The sequence below is a fragment of the Aedes aegypti genome, chromosome 2, assembly GCF_002204515.2.
Source record: "Aedes aegypti strain LVP_AGWG chromosome 2, AaegL5.0 Primary Assembly, whole genome shotgun sequence".
Lineage (NCBI taxonomy): Eukaryota > Metazoa > Arthropoda > Insecta > Diptera > Culicidae > Aedes > Aedes aegypti.
Window position 1 is genome coordinate 70,752,384 of NC_035108.1, and position 18,538 is coordinate 70,770,921.

At 39.3% G+C, this 18,538-nt stretch overlaps 1 protein-coding gene across 3 annotated transcripts in view; it reads left to right on the plus strand.

The window, feature by feature from the left end:
* The first annotated feature begins 2,228 nt into the window (after positions 1 to 2,228).
* Positions 2,229 to 18,538, plus strand: part of LOC5566222 (LON peptidase N-terminal domain and RING finger protein 2) — a 246,215-nt gene continuing 229,905 nt past the window's right edge. The window contains exon 1 of one of the 3 annotated variants that reach the window (XM_021841182.1): positions 2,229 to 2,803. The gene's annotated coding sequence lies outside the window, so the exon portion shown is untranslated. Of the gene's footprint in view, positions 2,804 to 3,327; positions 3,743 to 16,656; positions 17,091 to 18,538 lie in introns of those variants that run through there. The other 2 variants (XM_021841184.1, XM_021841183.1) reach the window with 2 other exon arrangements.

The window sequence follows — 18,538 nt, forward strand, 5'->3', positions numbered from 1 at the left end:
TTTGTTACATGTGATAATTTTCATAATCGAAGTGTTCCCATAAAATATGGCAAATCAAAGAAACTGTTGGAAATGCCACTCTAGTTAAAAATCGTTGTGAAATGTTGAACACTCACCCGACGGCACAGCAGCAGCGTCCAAGAATAGTCTCAAAATGTCGTGCCATCAATTATTCATGACAAATTAAATTTTGTACGAAACTATGAGATTGATTGAGGAATATAAGATGTAATAAGGTCGGAAATATTATTCTTTCAACTCTTTTCCACAAATTTGATGGCCCTGACAAGGGCCGATGGCTTTCTTAGCCTCGATGCGGTCACAGATCAATAGCACTGCGGGATTGATCAGTTGATTACCATGGTCCGTGGATGGCGCACAACAGCAACGGGTAGTGGATCACCGGGCACAAGGCGAAATCTGGAAACGATTCTCACTCTTGAAATCTTGAACGATTTCATAAGTCCGACGCTTGATTCGCTGCTCTTTTCTCTTCGGATCAGCTTCTGGAATTTAGCACCTAACGGGCTTGCTTCGTGACCACCGATCACCAGACGCTGGATCGCTAGCTTGAAGGACGTCGCTGCGCAGGATCGGAGGAGCTCTTGCCAGCTCGGAAGTCGAAACGGAATGAAACCGAATCCAACGAAGGAAGCATGCTATATACCCTTAGATTAGCAGATTATACTCCTCCCATTCGTGCTCTTCCCTTTCTAATCGACCAATCTGGGAAATGCATATATGCCAATAATGAATTGGACTTAGAATTACTTGATAATTGAGGAAAATGATAATGCGTGAGAAATTGGTCGAACATGAATGAAAGGGTTGACATTTACTAAATATTCCATAATCAAGTTTTCTTTAATATGAAGGTAAATTTCTGATCCATGGGTGCCAAAATGATGAATATTGTTCAATGGGAATTTCTTTTCAAAAGCATTCTAAACATGTCGCAATTTTGTAACATGTGATCATTTTCGTAATCGAAGTGTTCTCATAAAATATGGCAAATCAAAGACACTGTCGGAAATTCCACTCTAGTTTACAATCGTTGTGAAATGTTGAGCACTCACCCCGACGGCACTGCAGCAGCGGCCACGAATAGTCAATTATTCATGACAAATTAAATTTTGTACGAAGCTGTGAGGTCGGAAATATTATTCTTTCAACTCTTTTCCACAAATTTGATGGCCCTCATAAGAGCCGATTGCAGATAAATAGCACTGCGGGATGTTATCAGTTGATTGCCATGGTCAAACGGGAAATCCTCAACGCAAACAGCAACAGCAACGGGTAGTGGATCCACGGGCACATGTCGAAATCTGGATACGATGCTCACTCTTGAAATCTCGAGCGCTTCCGACGCTCGATTAGCAGCAGCTCCTCGGATCAGCAACTCTGGGGGCTTCTGGTATCTGGTTCCAATCGGGCTTGCTTCTTGACCACCGATGCTGAATTTATCACGGGTCGAAATCTGGGAGCGCGGATAAATTTGCGGCAGCGACGACGATGACTTGGACGCTTCTCCGAGCAGCAGTAGTTTGTCGCTCGGAGAAGCGTCCAAGCCATCGTCATCGCCGCCGCAAATCAATCTTGCGTCTTCCTCTTCCGACGACACAAATTGGACTGTGACGCGGGTGCAAAAGCAAAGCGAGAATGACTCGCCCGATCGTGTTCACAGTCCGACCGCAAAAAGAAGACTGAGGGAAGAAGCAGGGACCCGTTTGCTTTTATAGTGGGAAGCGACACCGTCGAAAAGTGCTCGAACGTGATTGGTTGGATAAGAAAGGGGTCAACATTTATCAAATTTTCAATAGTTTAACAACAAAATTCACTTATCGGATATATGACTAACGATGCGTAGATACATTTCTGATCGAATGATACTAAAATCGTAATAATTGGTTCATAAACAACTGAGTTATTAACGTTCAAAATCTCCCCTAATTTCGTTACATGTCTCATTTTCCGTACTTTTAAAGTGCACCCCAATATAGAAAACAAAGACGTAGTCCTACGTCAAAAGTGGTTACGTGACGGGTATTGCACAGTGTTGTGATCGTACGACTGGAGACAGCAGCGGGAGTGCGCGCGCGCTGGGTTACGTGTGCGTGAGTGTGTTACATCACGCTCCTGAACACCCACGCTGCGCTCGCGACAGAGAGAGCGTTCGGTCGAGTGTGAGTGACTCGCGCGACCGAATCGCGTTCCGGGATTGGTTGGCCGTTCATTGGCGTCTTGTCCGTCGAACGGTACGGTTGTATCTATCGAGCGCACCGAGAGTCCGTGTACAACTGTGTGGCCAGCTTACGGCAAACGGAGAGTGTTCGATAACTCGCGCGTGCCTCCCTCTCAACATTGGGTCTCGTTTCCGCTGGGATTCTGTGCGGACGTGCGGAAGACAGAGAGCGTCCGACCGACCACCGGGAGTGACCGTCGGATTTGGCTGGTTTGAGTGAGTGTGCGCGGTCGGGAAGGGTGCGGACTGCGGACGAAAGGAACCCCGGCCCGGGTGTTGTGTGTTATTGTTATTTAACAGGAATTCGATTTTGAAATTTGTGCACCGCCAAGACGAGGTTAGAAACGCGCGCGCGACGGGACTTGCCACAGGTCCCCGGACGGGTTTTTTGGTGAAAGAATTATTGGCCGAGGATTGTGAGACAGTGAGAATAAAGGGTGACGATTGCAGTGCAGTTTGAAATTGATGAAAAGATTCGAGATTATGGCAAGAGCTGTTGGGCAACCAGTTTGATGATATAACCAATCAGTGAGCGAAACGATAAGTCGTAGATTCGTGCAGGTGAGCTGGGGACGTTGCTGGAGTGTTCTGGGAGGTTGAGGATGATGTCTTGGATGATGTTGGGTGCAGGTGTGGAATTATGAAGTGATTAAACGCAGTTTCGCGAGGTTTTGTTGATTACCTAACCAATTGGGGATTACACAAACGGTGCTCCGTCGTCAGTGCTGAAAAAGGATTACGTACTCGGTGCCACGGTGTCACTCACCGATTCTCCATTCATCAAGCCGAAAACGGCGTTCTCCAGTGAATGCAGTGAGAATAAGAACCGAAGAGAACTAGTGAGAGAGTGGGATTGTGTTGGTAGATCCAGTGGGATGCCGAGAGTGAGTGCCGCTTTGTTTAGAGTTTTTCCAGCACTGCATTGCTGGGCGCGGGGAACTGTAGTGTATCCACGTAAGGCCGGGCAAGTGAATTCTGGAAACTCGCGAGTGTTCTAAAGAAGCGTTCTCTTCTCTAGGTGTGCAATGACGCGCGCTTGGTTGCTTCCACAAGCGCTCAGAGTGTTATGCCCGAGCGTTTCTAGGTGTGTTTGTTCAAGAATTACATGCCGCTTTTATGCTTCTTATGGCATTCGGTTGGTGCCTGCGTCCGGCCTCTTCTTTGGTGACATAATCCAAAAAACGACTTGCTGATTATATAACGGAACGTTCAGCGAGAAGACTGCCCCCGCCAGGCCAAGAAGAAATTCCGCCCAGAATCTGGGGGTACATCGACCGTGGCGTTAGCTTTGGCAGAGGCCACAATCCCATTCCGTAGCATGTGTGTGGTGAAAGTGAAAATTAATTAAAATCTTGAACCAGATATCAACGCGCGCCAAGATATTCAGCTGCAACAAAGTTGAACATTTTCGTAGCCAACGATTCCTATCGGATCCGGTCGAAGGAATACAGCAAAACTTGCGAATACACAGAGTGCGGTGTCAAAAAAGAACAAGCCCCAGTAAGTGAGGAGTGTGTGTCTGTTTACATAACAATCGACCGTGTCCAATCCATGCCCCAAGAGAGATGTGCACGGGAAGAAGAGAAGCATACGTAACAAAGTTGCCGCGAGGGGCGAACTCTGGGTAATGTCTGCGTGGCGATTCGCGGCGCGCTACTTGACAAGTGGTTGGCGATAATTGCTCTAAATCGCTGAAGTTGAATCATCTCCTCGTCTGCGGACTTGGGAATTCTGCATGAGACGCGCGAATCTGTTGACGAATTTACTGTCTTCTGGGGAGCCGAGATAAGCGCCGCCAATCTTAAAATAGCAATGACCCGTTACGCTACGTCAATAGAATTCCATGAAAAAAGGCAACAACTCAACAACAGCCTGTTACACAATCCATCGAGTCCTACATTGTCCTCAGCCCCCCTTCCCCAAGTCAGTGTTATGCAAATTGATTTAGAGCTTTGTGGAGCGCTTCGAGGGGGCCGCTCAACAGCCCGCTTTGTATAGAAGCCGACCGTCGAGCGGCCTCTGGATTGTTATGGAACGCCGTGAACAAGTTATGCAACAGTTTTTTCGAGTGTTCTCCGCTTCCAGGCAGAGGAGCGGAGCGGTGGCGTATCCTTCGGTAAATGGGAAACGGGAAGCAGCCCATGGTTTGTTGTTACGCAAACTGCTGCTCATCAACCGGCGGCGAATGACCGCGCGCGCCAATCAGTGTGCCGCCGCCGTGTGTGGGTGGGTGTATGCGTGTGTGCGTGCGTCTGTGCGATTGTATTGGTGCCCGTTCGGGATGGATGTTCATTTCCTGTCCCGGTGATTGACTGTGCAGGGGGGCGATTTTTTGCATGGAACTTTGATGGTTCGGTGCGAGTGTGATTCGCGTTGATGGTGTTTGAACGGGATGGAGAACGGAAGTTTGTTAACCCCTTTCCACGAGTGATTGAAGACCGTGGATTAGGTGGCCCGCGCTAGGGGTATTCGTTATCAGCGTGTAGGTAGAAATTGATTAGAACTAACAGAAGGCAATTCATTATGAAGCTTTAAATAAATTGTAAATTATACTCGGATTTTAGATTCTTCACAATCATTCTGGAATTTGTGTCAGGGTACTGGATTACAATCTCAATATTTCTGTTGACGTTTTCAGTTTTCTTCAGTATTGTACAGTTTTCCCCGAAAATGTCCGTAATCATAGAATTATATATGCTGTTGGAAAATTTGATACTCATCCAATCTCTTCTTGCTTATATCGAAAGCAGAAAGTTATCAGACAATCTTGAAGTGTCTTTCGAAGTCTTTTATTTCCTAAAACCGGTAGCTTAATGAGCTGGTGCAGCTCGCGTTACAATTTTGAAGGATCAATGATTAAGTTCTGAACAAATCGGGTTTTGATACCATTCGATAGCATCCCCTAACTCCCAAACATTGCAATATAAAAAACAATTGTCAACATAAAAAACAATTATCAACTGATGGAAAATACACTTTGTAGTTGCTACTCCGTGATCAATCAGGATAGCAAAGAGAATCAGTCAGATGAAGCTTGGGCATGGGTATAGCCAGAGGGGGGCAAGGGAGATTTTAAAAGTTATTATATTGTTTGAAAGATTCAAAGATTGTTTGTCAGCCATGTTGATTTTGCAGCTAGCAATTCCAAAGTGATAAAATTCAGTCATCGTGAGTAATACTGATTCAGAAAAGAATCTCTACTTGCGCTTACATGCAGAAGGTATGCTGATACTTTTTCAGCTATGTCAGTACAAAACCAAATGATTTTCATTAATTTGCAATCGTGAGACAAAAAAGCCACAATCATCAAATTTCAATGACGGGCTTCTTAGCCTTTAGTATAAGTGAAAATCAATCAGACTTCTGCACAAGATTTTCTCCTGGAATCAATCAGAAAATTTGGCGTTGCCACGCTCCTCACTGGCTGTTAACTGTTGAAGAATCTTAGGAGTCATTATTCAACTATTCTATCAGCAGTTTGCAATATATCTTGAGAGGAAACTGCCTAAAAATCTATTATGGAACTCGAAAGATTCCTGCCAAGTTATTATAAAATAAATTCATCCCGGAGTTCTTTAAATATGGTAAGATCCCCTCGGATGCCCAGAGATGATTTTTTCCGATCTTCAATGAATTTTTAGAAAAACCACTCCAGGATTTAATATCCAGAATTCGTTCCTTAAAATACCTCTAATTTCTTCAACGAATACCTCAAAGTATTTTTAATGTATGTCAGAGTCCTATCCTATCTTCAAAGCATAAGAAATTCCCTCAATAATTTCTTCAAGAGTTCTGGCAAAGAACTTACTGAGAAATTATAAGGATCCCTCCATGTATTTGTTGAAGATGAATTCTTTTGCATGTTTTTCTAAAGTGTTTTTTTTTCAATCATTGTTTTCAGAGATTAATTCAAAAATTTTACAAGTCCTGTTTCTATTTTATTTTAAATTTTACCCCAACTCAGTTTTATATGAGTTTATCTGAATAATTCCACAAGAAACTACTTGGATTAATAAAAAAAATCCTACAGGAATTATTCTAAGATTTTTTCTAGCATTCGATTAGAAATTGTACTTGGAATATCTCCAAGTATTGCCTAAGGAAGGGTTAACGTAAGATTCTGCTCTTGTGATTCTTCAAAGTAATTTGCCTAAAATAGTTTTTGGATAGAACGCTAAAATTTTCCCATAAACGCTTCTTGACATTCTTCAAAAATGTTTGCAGAATACCTCCGATAATTGTAATTTGTTAAGAAATTTCAGATACAGTCAACTCCCCCTTATTCGATATTCCGTTTCTCGGCATCGAGATAGAGAATCATAGTAGAAGTTGGTTTTCTTGCCTAACTCGATAATCCCTTGGTTCGCGGTTGCACTGGCTTTATGTTCTGTAAGTCGATACCTTCCTAACTCGATGATCCCTTTAATATCGAGTTATCGAGAGTTGACTGTATTTCCCTTGTTAATTTCTTCCTGGATTGCTCCAAATAAGAAATTACTTTGGGTATTTCCTTAAAATATCATATGGCAGTTCTCCAGGTAATTCTTTGTGATTCCCTGGGAGATTTTTTCTTGAATTTAATCTACAAAATCCTTCCAGGATTTCTCTTCCCATTTCTCCATTAATTCCCCGAAAACTTCCAAGAGTTCTAACGAAAAAAAAATAGAATTCAATCAGAAGTAGTTGAAGTGAAAAAGGGGCCCAGATATCCGTAGCGGTAAACGCGCAGCTATTCAGCATGACCATTCTGAGGGTCGTGGGTTCGAATCCCGCTGGTCGAGGATCTTTTCGTAAAGGAAATTTTCTCGATTCCCAGGGTAGATATCTTCGTACCTGCCACATGATATACATGGCAAAAATGGTCAATCGGCAAAGAAAGCTCTCAGTTAATAACTGTGGAAGTGCTCATAAGAACACTAATCCCAGAAGCAGGCTTTGTCCCAGTGCACAGTGGTCCAGATAGCAAGTTTACGCGGACATGAACTTTTCGACGTCATTTTGTGGTTTTAGAGTATAGGTCGCTTCCCAGAAGTGTGTCGAAATTAGTTGTACTACAATTCGTACGAAAGGGATTTTTTTCTGCACTAATCGCAATAGTGTCCTATACGCCAACTTTTTTATGTTAATAGATAGCAAGTTGGTATATTCAGCTAATTGTAGCATATTTTAATACAAAAAACTTTGTAGAACAAACTTTTTCTCTATCTCTTATACTTTCTGAGATAATTGACTTTTTATATAAAAATATGAAGAAAATCATTTTTTCACTCACAAGTCATTTATTTACAAATTTTAGCAGCCTACTATGTTCTACAAAGTTTTTGGTACTATTTTATTCTACAACATTGGTAAATATACCACAGTTGTATTTCTTCTGGATTTCTTATTGTCAACACCAAAAAACCAACTGCAGAATTTGAAGAAAATTGCTTCAATGCTTCATGGATTCCTTTAGCTTCTGCAATGTATATGGGAGAAAAATCATGGAGAAATCCTTAAAGGAGTACGGAGAGGAATCCCTTAAGAAACACTTGGATGTAATTCCATTGCGAAAATTTAAGTAGAAATCTTGGGATGAAATTCAGGGGAAATTGTTTCGAACTATACTTAAAGGTATTTCAAGAAGAGCTCCTGTGGAATTTAATGTTTCTATTGTGGAAGAGTTTCAAGAGAAATCTGCTGAGACAGTATTCTTGAATTGATAATAAGAGAAATTCAGAGTTTATGTTCTGAATGAATTCAAGAGGAAATATATCAGAACAAACTGACACTTATATTGAGCTGTTCGGTAATCCAATCCGCATGGTTATTAAATTAATTAACTCATTACGCGTGGTAAAGATGGACAAATTATGGGTGAAATTATGAAAAAAATCCACGTGCTCGGCTGGGATATATCAGAACAGCATGTTGAGGCAAAGCAAATTATCCAGAGGGTGAACTAAGAACAAATCCAGAAAAAATAAGAAAATCGCTATTCATTTTCCTATGGGGTTTTCTGTTGAGTACATTCGTAGGAATACTTGCTAGATGCCTGGAATAATTCGGAAGTTTTTCCTGGAAAAAACGCTGGTTGGATCAATCTTAGAGAATTCTTGGAGAGACTGTCTGAAATGTTCTTTATTCCGTTTCAATAACTAGCAAGACTGAAATTTCCGGTCAAAAGGAACTCTACCAATCATATTTTGTTTTTACTTTCTGCAATCTGAAATTTTTTAGGGCGTTGAATGATTAACAAATTGAACCAGGACGTGATTTGAACTGCACTTGGCTTACCCTGAAAGTATAAACAGGGAAGATGTTTTTATAGTTTACTGTTTCGTACAGGAAAGGGACAAAAATTCGCGAATAAACTTTTTAAGTCGTTGTCCTTTTCCTGATGAAAATCTTCGCTACGCCCATGAACTTGAGTTTTAGCTTTTAACCATCTTGAATGTACAATAAAACTATCCTTAATATTTATGAATTGATATCGTGTCTCCATCGGGGTGAGGAAGGAATATTACGACTATCTACGTGGTTACTATGAAACCGGAGAATCTCATGCATTTCTGACAGCTACATTCGAAGTAGGAGTGTTTTGTTAAGTTGATTTATTCAATTCTAGCGATAGATAAAACTGATGATGTTTGATTTCATTATCGAGGGTGACGCAGAGTGATAGAGGGAGCTATTAGAGATAGCTATTAGTAATAATGTTACAATTTGAAAAAGGGACGGACCTGGGATTGAATCCACGACCTTCTACTTGAGAAGCGGAAACGACTAACAACCCCGTCTTTATACATATATTGTCAACATAATCATAAAACATGCCGTAATAAACCCGATTTTCAAAACGGACAATAATCGATTTCTTCAAAATTATTCATTGCTCAAAACGTCAATGAACGAACCTTTCCCCTAGGACCCTGACCACGGCATACAAATTAACAAGGCAGGCTCTTTACTAATGTAAATATAAAGTTTGATTGTAAACATGTGACGTCACTCCTATCGTACCATATACCTTCCGGACCACTAGATCATTTTTTTTCGCAATTTTGTTCGAGGTGGATAGGAATGACGTCGTCAAGTAGCTGTCAGTTTTCGAAATATATCACCTTCTTAATATAGTACACCGTGACCCTGACGACATGGGATCCAGTGTTACCAGTTCCTTTATTAGAAAAATCTGAATAATAAATTTGAATTTCGAGGTCCATAATTTTGTATTTTTAAGCATTTACCATTCAATTAGTACTTTTTAGAATGCAAGGAATTTTATGGATCAGATTTATATTAAAAATTAGCAATTTGTTAAAGGGAATGAGCACACTTTCAATTATAATGCTCTCAATCAAGTATACTTACTCATTTGAGCATTACAGGGACTCGTCAGGCTAACCAATATCAAATACAAGTTGATTTAAAACAAAATTATTTCACGGAAAATCTTGAAACCTCTAGTAAAAACTAAAATTTATAAACTAGCAACACGGTTTGGCTACCACCAATATGATTTAAATAACCTGTCAAAACTGGAACATGGCGTCACTCTTGTTTATAGGCACTCTACATGAAACGATGTGAAAGTAGACCTTTGTCAAAACGACCAATAAGAAGTGATCGTTTTTGATAGGCTAGTGGTTTCATTTTTGCACTTCGACCTGAGAAGTCTTTGGATAGCACCGTCAAATGGGTCTACAATAAAAAAAAAATCTCGCAAACTGTCATTGGCCTTAGCTTGCTGAGAGGTCAATGACTCTCTCATGTTTATTCGAAGGAAGTAAAAAGGGCCAAGCATGTATTCTATCAAAAACCAAGTCGACCTATAAAAAACGCCCATGCCTGGTTGAAAATTGGAAATGGTCCAAACATACCCATAATTCAGAATAAATTCCAATATGAACGTGTAGCCATGTATGCCAACTTTTTTTGCCAACTATTTATGTATTTAGGGAGGCGAAACCTTCCAAAATCGCATAAATGCAAACAAAATCCATTCAAATTGTTCAAGTATGAGAAAAAGTGCACTTGTTCTCATCTCATTGCATTTTGCTCGAATTTGAAGAGCTTCACCGAACCAACCCCCCAACCCCCAAATAACGTCACAAGATGGCGCCTATGGGCGTAGTTATAGTAAATCGTCACTTAAATTGATTGATTTTAATACTGAGAGAGATAGAAAATGAAAATTTGGTGAACAATATTCACTTCAAATTTTCTCAGGACTTGCAATCTGAGAATTGGACCTTTTGACCTGTTATGCGAGAAATACTTTGTTGCATGCATTCCCAGCCTTTATAAACACAAATCTACACTGTTACTTCAATAGGGCCTAACTGACAACAGCGATTTCTCTTCATCGATCCTCTCTTTTGCTTATAACTTCGCAAAATTATATATATCTGTAATACTTCTTGCATCAATCATTGCATAGTTACTCCTACAAATTAGAACAAATGCAATAAAAACAAAAGATTGTCAGTTTTGGAGAAATTTAGGAATATATATTATTGCTGATGTTTGAAACATCAATTTAATTCTTTCTCACTGCTTGATATCTAATACTCTGAAAATCCCTATCAGGAATCTGTGAAAACACTGCCCGAAACTCAGCGAGAAGGACTCAGGACTTTGTGAAACGATCGATGGTAGTATAAAATTTACATCCTATCGCATCAAACTCATTCCAATACAAGCCCGCGAGAGCCGTCTGCTTCTCAATCGTAGCTTTTCGGACTACTACATCACCGCCGTCAAACACGAAACCTAATCTTCGTCATACCACTTTCACGCTTTCTACTTCAACACGATTCCAGTGGATCGGCTGCTTCGTCGTTGAGTTTTCACTCTCTTCTCTCATTTACACGCTGGATCGCATCGAATTAGATCGAAGAGATTCAATTAACACGCTCTTGATTCTAGTACACGCACAATATGTTAACCTTTTTTTCCCTTATTTTTACTCTAATCGCCTCAGACTTCATCTTAATATATGAAAATTCCAGCTCAGTACTTTGAAAATCAAGATCAACATTTTGTTGAAAAACGGCTCTTGCTCAGGATTCGGTAGGAGTTATGTTCAGCATATTCTATGAAATTTCTACGTTCTGCCAGGATATTGCATTATTTTGTGTTTTTTTTTTGTTCGATGTAATATCAGAATTTTCTGATGATTGCTTCATGTAATTCAAGTACAATTCTACCTGCTAAATTATTGTAAAAAGTGATTACAGTATCAGGTCCTTCTTAGTCATTTTAAGGATTAGTCATTATCTGAATGATCCATTCATAAACAATGTTCCCCAAAAAACAAATCAATATTTTTTTAAATGAAAGTGGTTTTTTGATTGTCCATAAGAATCGGATAAGATAAGAATTAACTCAAAAGCACGAAAGGGCCGTCTTTTTGTGCCTTGAGTTAATTCGAAGAAGGTTAAATTCCAAATGGAACATAGAGCATTAGAGTACAATGGGGCAACAGCTTGAGTGGGGCAAGAGTTTCTTTTTAAGATTTCCACAAGTTATGGCTATTTGCTGTTTTTGCACGGTAAAATTGTAATTTTCAATAGAAATTTCATTGCATTGAACAAAATGACGATAAACTATTTGATGATTATGATTTGACACAGTGGATCTTCAACGCACTGGCTCTTATTGTTCCTTTGATACTGTCATTTTTTTTTTGGGAAGTATTGATTATTACACTAAGGGCGAACTTCTGTCCCACCCTACTCTATTACTCGGATCCCGTTGTCTTCTAGCTGTTATGAAATTATGTATGTTATCTTTTTAGTTAAACATTTTATGATTTCGACAGGATTTTGGCTATAAATGTATTACTAGTTGTACTTAACTAAACGATCTATCTAACAGTGAGAAATTTGCTCACCTCTAATTATGATTCAAAATCTTTGAAACGACTCGTAAAAAGCGCAGTAGCTTAGTTATTGAACATAAAGAAAGCAATTATCGTGAGGTTTTCAATGCTTCAAAAAGGCCGTGTAGATGAACCCATCGAGATTATTCCGTTAAATAGATATCGATTAAGGTTCCATTAGTACTGCGCTTCCTTTAAAAAAAATCATCTGATTATTGAAAACTAGGATTTAAGTGATAATTTCAGTAGCGTTTGTACAACAACTAAAAGTTAAACTGGGAAACTAAAAATAAAAAAAAAATCGCGAATTTTTCACGAAAATCATCAAATTTTATTTTCACCTTTTCAATATTTTAATGTATCATGGAGTTTAACAATATGGACTACGTCTTTCTTTATCAATCAATCAAGTGTAGTCCAAATCTAGATTTAGGTCGATTTCGCTGTTGAGGTCATTCCACATTAGACAATTTATTAATGTCGCATAGTTCCTCTAACAAATTTCGCTTAAAGTATTTCCCCACATATGTTTCTTCAGCTTGCTGTAAAAATTCCTTCAAGAATTCTTCAAGAAATATAATTCAAAAAATATTCACTTTTTTTATTCATTTGGAGCACTCGTTTTCAGACTTGGTCACTCTAGTAGTGAAATAGAGAAAAAGCATCGAATTATTTTCATTATGTATGGATTTTTCAAGATATTGCGTAAATCTGAGTCGACGTCTAACTTTTTTTCATGGAATTGTCGAAGAGCGATTTCTGCCATCCACACAAAAGCACATCGCGGAAAACGTAAGCTCGGTATATCAGTTATGATAGTCATAAACGATAATTACATGGAGCCACGTTAAGATAAAGCCTCACATTATCAGATGCCGAATGATTATGGTGATTATGTAAACGGCAAATTGTTTCAAATCCAGTAGCCGGTCGCGTTTATACATCAGTCAACATACTCATAAAACTAAAAATTTAGTCTATTAGAGTGTGGCCTGTTGTGACCTGAGCAATATGTGTATTTTTTTTATGTAGGGTAGAAGCACCGGTTTTGACCATAGCAACAATTGTAGCCATAGTGGATTATACATCGTTTTACAGGCAAATCAGCATGAAAAATTTCGTGTTAATAAGAACACGCTCAAGCGTTAGAGATATATTAATTTATTCGCTTAACTTTGTATGAAAAACATTTCACACGAAACTTAGGGGCTTTTAAAGCTTGATAATTCTGAGGAATCATGTAACATGATTTATTATATGTGTTATACGCAGAGATATCTGTAGGGCGGTGTGTAGGGCACTGGAGTTAAGTGTCTGTAATATGGATCAAAATGCTATCCATTAAGTCAATTTTTCGAATCTATGACCAAATTTCGAAAGACAAAAGGTCGAAAGGACAGAAGGTCGAAAGACAAAAGGTCGAAAGGACAAAAGGTCGAAGAACAAAAAATAAAGGACAAAAGGTCGAAAATCTATTTTCAAAGAAGGAAAAATTGCTCGCCAAGCAAATCATTTTCGACCTTTTGTCCTTTCGACGTTTTGTCTTTCAACCTTTTGTTTATAAACCCAATTTTTCATGTAGTCAGAGACCACTTGAGTGAAGATGGTAACTTTTTAACATCAGTTGATAAAGTGTAATAACGCGTTGTATAAAAGCATAGAAAAAATCACAAAACATATTACATGTAGACATCATTGATGAAATTCAGAAATATAATAAGAAAAAGCCTTAAAACAAATCTTGTTGAAAAAAATCATTGATTTCTTCTTTTTAAACATTGCCAAATCCTCGAAATAACAGGAGGTAGGAAGACGTAACAAATAGGTATATTCATGCGGAAATCTGGTAACATCATAGACATCTAGAATTTGAATCTGCATACTTTTAAAAGTATTTGTGAAGCGTTTTTACAATTTTCTTGAAATTTCTTCCCCTGTAAATTCCTAAACGATGCTTCTTGAAATTGCAAATACGTATACGGCAAAACCCATTACTTGATTACTGGAAAAGTTTTTCAGAAATTTCACGATAAGCTCAGCTGCTCCATCAATTCATTGTTGAATTTCTTCTGCAGTTTGAAGTAACATTTTTCGGAGATACATTATTGATTTCTCTCCTGATAATTATTTTAAAGTTCTTTAAGATGCATATTCAGCAATAGAAAAAGGATTCACGAAAAAAAGTTTTTATGTAATTTGTCACGAAATAGTAGATTTATCACTTGCACAACTTATTGAAAAAATGTGTGTTTGTGGTAGGATACATACCAGCATAAATTTCGATGTGCAAATAAGTGGGGGTCAAAGTAAGAATTGAGCAGATTAAAAGCGGTCGAAGCAACGAGGGTAGTCAGTATAAAGCAATCGCCTTTTTCTTTGAGAAAGGGAAGCAAAACGCATGAAGAAAAAAATGTTCGTTGTCTTTTTTGGATTGATGTTTCGTCCATGACGAAACGAGGACCACCAGAGTTTTTATGGTGGATGATGATGATTTTTTGTATATTTCGTCACCAGTCCTTGATGAATCTGACGATTGTTAGCCCTCTTTTACATAATTAATGTACGAACTCTAACCCATATTTTTTCAATATTTGAATGAAAGTGTTACTTGTGATAAAGACTGTTCATTAAAGAAAGTGGACACGTGTTTTCTAAAGGAAACTGTTTGTTCTCGAACAAATTCATGAGGTAACTTAAAATACATAAAAGTCAAGGTAATTTCGACCAAATTTACATGAATTTGAACATCTGTTGAGCATTCCTGGAGAATGCTCTGACTTTTCTCTTGATACCTCCCAGCAAGTTCTGCACATCTTTCTGCGTAAGTTTTCGTTGTGCTGCTGAACACATTTTCTTGAAATAAAAAAAACTTCTTATCCTATGTTTTTAAGATGCCGTTTAATTATTACCCAATATTTTTCAATGGGCCGTAATTTTGGGCAATTCGGTGGATTCTGTAATTTTTCTACAAATTTGACCTTTTCCTTCTTGTGCATCTGCAAAGTAGCTAAAGCATAGTTAGTCGATGCTAGGTCTTGCCAAAACAATGGAGGCGTCGCATGTTTTTGGAAAATGAACAGAAGCTGTTTTTTAATGCATTCAGTTATGTTATTTTTGCCGTTGATTGAATCCGTTGTGAAATATGTAGCACTTTTTATACCGCAGGAGCAAATTTCTTGCCATATTGAAACCTTTTTCCCAAATTTTTCTGTTCGGATGTATCGTACGTCGCCAGGAACATCTGTTTTTGCCACTGCATTAAAAAATAGGAATTTGGACACTTCGCAATTTTAGCCGAATGACGGAACGAATAACAAAATTAACACTGATACAAAAATTTAGTTTATTTTTCATGAGATTTTCACACTAAAATGTTAATAATCAGGTGTTCACTTTCCTAAATAAACAGTCCTTTTAACTTGAATTCCAATATGTTTACACAAAAAAGTATAATCGACGTTACATAAAAAAACGAGAAAAAAAACTATTTCACGGTATCTTCAGCCAAGTTGTAGATATTGACTGTATGTCAATATTGAGCATCACTTTTTGCCAACGTTTTCAGTTGTTGAGATGTTTAATTTTGATACTCGTTGAAAATTTTATTTTTGTTTTCTCGACTTACATCTGTCAAACACTTCTAAGTTCGTCTAAGTAGATATACAAATGGTAAAATAAGTCATTCGATCGCCTTATCACGGTTTGATAACATGAATCGATATTGAATTATGTCAACATCAAGATTAGCTTGATTGCCATGCTCGATACAGACCAGAGTATGTACGTACGTCTGTATCTTATGCGTGTGCGTGACTATCGGATTAGGCGAGTAATGCTCCAAAAACCAATTAGGGACAAATTCAAAGATAAGCCCTGCTATGGTTTGATAAAACGTGTTCGGCTTTGTAATCGAATTGAATTGCGTTGTCTTTTTGAAGGATTGTGAAAACAATTGTGAACTTCGATAATTACGTGATTCTATGTAATTCCGATGATAAACACAACAGATTTTGTTCTTCAAATGAAGCTTTTCAAGTCCAGGAGAAATATATCTATGCTTACAATTATACTTATTATTAACACGATCTAAATTTAGTCATCATCCCTCAAACTCTTATCGAAAACAATATTTTCCTCAAAAAAAAAACTCCTCAATTACGTATGCTAATACCAGCGCTTACACAACACCGCACTCAATCACATAAAAAATTAATACCCTGGAATAAACAACAAACAGCTCGGCACCAACACAATCAACCTCGAAGCCAGACACTATTCTTGACCGCTTGATGCGAAACTCACTCACACCAACGAGCTCATTCGCGACCGCGTGCTTCACACAATCTCTCGCTCTCTCGCTCTCACCATTACCATGTTTGTGTAACAAAAGCGTAAACAGAGAACGATGGAACTCATTCTCCGGCGGATGAACCGCACAATGCCGAGCACACACACACTCTCTCTTTCTCCTCGCTCGCGACTCCGGCACTACAGGGAGAGCGAGAGCCCGGGTGTCGAACGCTGCTGAAACAACTCAGCGTATTGAACACCGAGTTAGCATTCAGTTTGTTCTAGACAGCGGACGGACGCGAATCTGTGAAGGTTTAGCTCAGGCGAACTGGCGACCGAGACTGTCCGTGTGAGTCGTTGCGATATCCTGGGATACATTCGTGGGGAAAACCCACCCTCTGCTGGGCAGTGTTCTGAAGCGCTTCGATAGCGCGACGTCTTCGTTCAGTTGTAATCTTCTCGCGAGTCTTGACAGTGAAGTGTGTCTAGGAGTTGTAAGGGTTGTTCTGCTCCGGAGCAGACACCGAAAAAAAGAAGACGAGACAATCGTCGGCGTGTTTCGATATTACTTGGGAAGTGCGGCGTGCTGCGTGTGTTATGTAATTCGGGAACAGTTTCTCATATCCGGAGGTTCCGGTGTGGCGTGATTCGCGCGGTAGTGTTTGACTTCCGGTGTGAATCAGCGACAAACAGGTACGAAGCACATCATCTTCGCTGTGATTCATAGCACTGGGGCAAACTGAGTGTGGGTGCAGCCATATGGTGGACAAGTGGCGCAATACGCTACGCTAAGAACCCCTGAAAAACTACTTAGCGAAGCGTGTAATTCGATGTTATGTGCGGTCCCTGACTGCGATAAGGTTTCCAGGGAAAGTGCAGTGCATGCAAGGCGACGAATTCTCGGTACCACGGTAGAAGGCAGTAAATAGTCGCCACGACGAATACAGAACCGTGGAGGAGTTACATAATCGCGTGGCAGAGGCCGACCAAGCGTTCTAACCGAGTGCTGGTGGAAAAGACGACAGGGTAGCGGAGGAGGGATCAAGAGGTGTTGTTGTTATGAATATGTACGCTCGGTGAAGAATCCAAAGGTGGCGTCGAGGCGTGTGGGGCAAAGTGGCGAGGAACTGTTATGCGGCGATGATGGATTGTGTGAGCGAACGCGCAGTTTGTATGCGATCAAAGGGTTGATGAATTAGTGTGCTGGGACTGGGAAAAGCAAGTACCCATAAGCAAGTTACGACTCACTCTCCACCGGGTCGGTTCTTGGAAGTTTCAAACAACGGGAAACTCTGGCACGCTGGAGGTAAATTAGCTGGAAAATTGTGATTTCTGTTGCGATGACGACGAAGACGAAGACGACGATGATGATGCTGTGGGATGAGTGTTATCTGCATCTGGGTATTTTTAGCCGGCGACATTTAAGTTTGTGGTGATGCAATGCAAACAGGACTCGTTCACAAAGGAGGATTCCTTCCGGGGGAAGCAATGTAACCTATTCAAGGGTTGAACTTTTACGACTTCATCCGGTGGAGTGAGCGTAACTTTGCATTTACTTATGGTGTTGTGTGTTGTTTTCATATTTAAATTAGCCTTATGACAATGACGTAGTTGAGTTGAAAATACTTTGAATGGAACTTTTTTGAATTGTAAGGAGTGGTTACTGTCTTTAGTAAGCCATTCATAAGAGCTGCTGAAAACGTTTCTCGTAACCGTTTTGAAGAGTCTTCGGTAATTGTGTTTGTTGAATTGAGATACAAATAAGTGAGATTATATAAACTACATATTTTGAGATTTTCAATGATAATGTCAGCGATTACTTCTTATGTAGCAAATTGTAGTTAAGCTGGGTTGTGAAATACTTTTATTATGTAATTGGAAGGTGATCACTAATCATATTCTTTTATATTTGCCAAACTATTTGAATAAATTACTTCGATTCAATCTATTTTGTATCAGAATTTCTGAAATGATTATCTTGTTTCATATCGATTAAAACTGCGAATTTATTGACAAACCTCCTATCGTTACTACACACATGTTGAAGCAATGAAGGTATACTTATTGTGTCGACCTTCAATTTTCGATCCACTATCTTCTGCGCCTTCGCAGTTTTATGGACCGCAATAGGGCCATCGGCA